Source organism: Urtica dioica, chromosome 5 (genome assembly GCF_054948205.1).
Source record: "Urtica dioica subsp. dioica isolate 48M chromosome 5, U.dioica_male_clone48M_v1_H2, whole genome shotgun sequence".
NCBI lineage: Eukaryota > Viridiplantae > Streptophyta > Magnoliopsida > Rosales > Urticaceae > Urtica > Urtica dioica.
In genome coordinates this window covers 28,125,462-28,131,091 of record NC_142760.1, presented here as the reverse complement: position 1 = coordinate 28,131,091, position 5,630 = coordinate 28,125,462, and positions in this window count along the sequence as shown.

The following is a 5,630-nucleotide window of genomic DNA, read 5'->3' as shown; positions in this document are numbered from 1 at the left end:
TCTAAACAAATGTAAGTAACGACTTAAAAATCCATATTTCGTGGACTAAGGGGGTTCTGTCCTCGGTTTTCTGTAATGATGGCCTGCAGATCGGAAAAATGAAACATGAGTAATGTTTGTAGTAAGCATTTAAAAACGAAACAAGAGCTATGTTCTTTTAGGCTCACAAATACAAACAGAAAAAAGTGTAGCTTCGCTTGGAAGTCAAGGAATCTCCATGTTGTTACATTATAAGTTGGCTTTATTTTTTAGAGAAAGTTGTATGGAAAGATGTCGGTCTTCATGCTACAGCTTCTGGTAAGACATCATTCTTCCTGTGCGCAAAAAATATTTTGGCAAGTTTCCGGTTTTGCCAGATTGCCTCACTGGTGACTTTATTGCATGATATTCTTGCGAGAATGGGTAAGGAAATCCTAGATACACTTCCAGAATTGTACAACTGCTATAAAAGTCCTGCGCTCCCCCCTTAGCAGCCTTGACGCTTTTTCAAAATACTTAGAGCTCCTTGACGTGCAAGACCGGCGGATTGGGAGGCTTTGTGTTTTAATAAGAGTGGTGTCATTCACCAAATACTATTCGAGAAGATTGAGTGTTTGAGTTATTTGGGTTCTGTGTTTACATGATTGAAGACTCACGTGCGTTTGAAGACTAAAGTCATCCGGGCATATGTGTTTGCTCGAAGAGTGGAATTGAGGAGGATCTCAAATTCAGGGGGAGTCCCTGGTCTAGAGTTCCCCCAGACGTAGTGATATTGCACCAAACTGGGTAACCATATAGTGTGTTGTTTATTTATTGCACTATTTGTTGATTATCCATTATCTGTGTTCAAGCAAGTTGTCGGACACATTGTTAACACATTGTGTGCGACAACTTTTCTTTGTGACTAATCAGAATTTCAATTAGTATCAGAGCAGGCACCTAGATCTTTAAGTGGTTTCCTGGGTTTTTATTCTTATAACCAGATATGGATAGTTCCAGAGAGGGAGACTCGGTCAATCGTCCTCCTGTCCTTGATGGAACCAACTATAGTTACTGGAAAGCCCGTATAAGCGCCTTTATGAAATCCCTCGACTGCAGAACTTGGAAGGCTGTGATCCATGGTTGGGAAGCTCCAGCTTCTGTTGATGACAAAGGGGCTATGACTGGTCCCAAGCCCGAGAAGGACTGGAGTCCTGCAGAAGGTGAGGCGGCTCTGGGTATCTCTCGTGCACTCAATGATATATTCAACGGGGTTGACAAAAAAAATTTCAGGCTAATAAACACCTGAACGAGTGCCAAAGAAGCTTGGGAAATTCTTCCTGTCGCCTATGAGGGAACCACTAAAGTTCGTGAGTAGTAGCTTCAGTATCTCACTACAAACTTTGAAGCTCTCACTATGATTGAACATGAATCTATTGCCGACTTCAATGTGCGTGTTCGAGATCTTTCCAATGAATGCTACTCTCTCGGCAAACCTATGATCGACGAAGATATAGTCAGGAAAATCCTGAGAGCTTTAAGCACAAGATTCAAAATGAAGATCACGGCAATAGAAGAAGTCCATGACCTTAAAACACTATCCCACATGACCTTCGAGCTTTCTCTTCCCAAGATGGAGAAGAAACACAAAGGAATGACCCCCAAAAGCTATATTCATGATCTGAAGGAGCAGGTATACTCTGATTCTAATACTGAAATTTATGATACTATTGGTATGCTTGCCAAAACCTATAGCATGGTTATGAAGAGATTCAACTAGATGGCTGGGAGGAATGTCTCACAAGATGTCAAAGACAAATTTCAGCAAAGGTTCTAGAAGAATGGAAACCCTCACAGAAATGGCAGAAGTGGTGAACGCTCTAGAAAAGGCAAAGGTATTCAGTGTCATGAGTGTGAAGGCTTTGGGCATATTCAGAAGGAGTGTCCCAACTTCTTGAAAAAGCAGAAAAAGGGATACAACGCCACTCTATCTGATGAGGAAGAAGAAGACGGTGACTCTGATCAGATAAGCAATTTTGTTGCCTTCTCAGCCTCTATTCCTACTTATACTCTTGAACATATTGACGAATCTGCTGAATCCTCAAAGAAATTTGTTACTGATGATGAACTATCTGATGATGCTATGAATGTTGCTTATAATGTATTACATACTAAATGAGTTAAAGAGTCTCAGGTTCTTGAAAAGTAGAGTGCACTCATTCTCTCTCTTACTGAAGACACGACAAGGCTCTTAGAAACGATTGTTGATCTAAAGCGCGAAGTCAGCCACTTAAATGGAGAACTTGACCAGATGACTAAATCTGTTAGGATGTTGAATTCTAGCACCGAAAGCCTTGATAAAATTCTACCTGTTGGAAAACCAGCGAAGACCATGAAGGGGCTTGGGTATACGCATGGTGCTTCCACGTCACAAACTACTTTTGTTCCCCAAAAGTCTGCTGGCCAGATGTCGCACAAAATGTCTCAGACATCTGGTGCTGACATGTTTCAGAATCAGCATCAACGACATCGTCATGGACCAACCGGGCTCTTGTTAACAGATATCGTTGGGTCTGCCATTATTATGGACGAAGGGGTCATATTCAGCCTTTTTGCTATCGCCTATATGGGAGGAACCTTCTTCAACATCAAATCTCCCACAGGCATGCTTAACCACACCGTTAATCCCCTTCCCGGATGGAGTGGAGAGTGAAAGATGCATCTTATTGTGCAAACATTACATACACCTCTATGAGTGCCTCCACCGGTAACGATTGGTATTTTGATAGTGTTTTTTCTCGTCACATGACTGGTGTTCATGCCTTTGTGACCAACATAAAACCTTACTCTAATTTCCATGTTACTTTTGGTGATGGAGTGAAGGCCAAGATTATTGGTAAAGGTTAGCTCAACTATCCTAGCTTGTCTTGTTTAACAGAGGATTTATTGGTTGAAGGTCTCACCGCTAATCTTATCAGTATCATTCAACTCTGTGAATTGAACTTACGTGTTAGTTTTACTCGTGATGAGTGTGTTGTGATGAATGAGGAACGGGATGATCTTATGAAAGGAATCAGGTCTCAAGACGATTGCTACATGTGGTCTCCAGTCACAAACACTCAGGTCACCAAGTGTCTTTTGTCCAAGGTAGACGAAGCCAAGCTATGGCATCAAAAGCTTGGTCATTTGAATCTCAGGAGCATGCACAAAATTGTATCTGAGAAGGCTATAGTCGGTGTCCCTGATCTAAAGATTGTTGAAGGAAGAATCTGTGGTGAATGCCATATTGGAAAACAAATCAAGAAGTTGCATAAGATGGTGCAACATCTTACCACTTCGCGAGTTCTAGAACTTCTTCACATGGATCTGATGGGACCGATGCAGCTCGAAAGCCTTAGAGGGAAGAGATACGTGTTTGTGTGTGTCGATGACTTCTCCAGGTATACTTGGAATGATTTTATCGGTGAGAAATCTGACACCTTTGCTGTTTTTAAAGCTTTATGCAAGCAAGTTCAGAGAGAAAAAGGAGAACGCATTGGCAAAGTGGTCAGAATCCGGAGTGACCATGGGAGGGAATTTGAGAATATAAGCTTTACTAACTTTTGTACTGCAGAAGGAATAGCTCAGGAATTCTCTGCCCCCATCACACCACAACAAAATGGGATTTTGGAAAGAAAAAATCCGACCCTTTGGGAAATAGCTAGAGTGATGATGCTGGCCAAAGACATTCCTCTTCACTTCTGGGCTGAAGCTTTCAACACGGCTTGCTAGATTCATAATAGAGTAACTATTAGTCCAGGTACTACTATCACTCACTATGAAATATGGAGGGAGAGAAAGACAAATTTAAGTACTTCCATGTCTTTGGCTCGGTTTGTTATATTCTTGCTGATAGGGACCCCCGACGCAAGTTTGATCCTAAAAGCGATGAAGGTATCTTTCTTGGGTACTCTAGAAACAGTCGTGCCTATCGTGTCTTTAATAAACTCACTAAGTCTATGATGGAATCCATAAATGTGGTTGTCAATGATGATATGATGATTCCAAAATTGCCGATGATGAGGATGAAGTGTTTCCTAGTAAACGGATGTCAGGACAGATGTTGACAACATTGTGGACGACATTTCCCCGGGGAGCACTAATGTCAGGAAAACTGTTGGAGACAAAGTGGATGACATTGTTCCTGATAAAGAGCCTTCCCATTCTCCAGAACAAAGAATTCCCTCCAAGAGAGTTCAGAAAAATCATCCTGCTCATGAGGTGATTGGTGACATTGGTGAAGGTATGAGCACTCGCCCAAAAGCACATGTAAACTATCGGGAGATGATTGGTAATCTCTGCTTTGTCTCTAAAATTGAACTTAAGAATGTGAATGAGGCTATTGATGATGAATACTGGGTCTGTGCAATGCATGATGAACTTGTTCAATTTGATAGAAATGAAGTCTGGGAGTTAGTTCCTAAACCTGATAATGTTAATGTTATTGGAACTAAATGGATTTTTAAAAATAAATCTGATGAGCATTGGAATATAACTCGAAAAAAAGCTAGACTTGTTGAGCAGGGTTATACACAGGTTGAAGGTGTGGACTTCGAGGAAATATTTTCCCCCGTTCCTAGACTTGAAGCCATCAGACTCTTACTTGGCATCTCTTGTCATCTCCATTTTAAACTTTTCTAGATGGATTTTAAAAGTGTCTTTCTCAATGGGTACTTGAATGAGGAAGTCTATGTTCCCCAGCCTAAAGGTTTTGTAGATCCCAGCTCGCCCCAACATGTCTACAAGCTTAGAAAGGCTCTCTACAGTCTTAAGTAGGCACCTCGGGCATGGTATGAAAGACTAACTCAGTTTCTCGTGCAGAATGATTATATTAGAGGTGGTTTTGATAAAACCTTGTTTATAAAAAGGGAGGATGGCAACCTCATGATTGCTCAAATTTATGTTGAATACATTGTCTTTGGAGGAACGTCGAACAAGATGGTGGACCTTTTTGTGCGACAATGCAGTCTGAATTCGAAATGAGCATTGCTGGTGAGCTTAATTTTTCCTAGGGTTTTCAGATCAGACAGATGAATGATGGTATTTTTATCTCTCAAAGTAAATATGCTAAAAACATTGTGAAGAAGTTTGGTTTGGAAAAATCATCTCACAAGCGAACCTCCGCTGCTACTCATGTTAAACTCACTAAGGATGAGCTTGGTGAATCTGTTGATCAAAGTCTTTACAGAAGTGTCATTGGCAGTCTTCTCTATCTTACTGCCAGTCGTCCTGACATAGCATTTTTTGTTGGCGTTTGTGCTCGTTATCAAGCTAATCCCAAAGCAAGCCATCTGTCTCAAGCCAAGCACATTGTGAGGTACATTTCGGAAACTACTGATTTTGGTCTTCTATACACTTTTGATACCTCTTCTACGCTTGTGGGATATTGTGCTGACTGGGCAGGTAGCACTGTTGATAGAAGAAACACTTCTAGTGGATGTTTCTATCTGGAAATAATCTTATTTCCTGGTTCAGCAAGAAGCAAAACTGCATTTCCGTGTTCACAGCTGAGCCTGAATACATTGCAGCTCGAAGCAAAACAAATGCTTGTTGAATATTGTCGGAATTGATCTAGGGTTAAGAAAAAGTTTAACGCTTCGGGTAAGCGGCGGAATTTTAAAAATTTTCTTTAA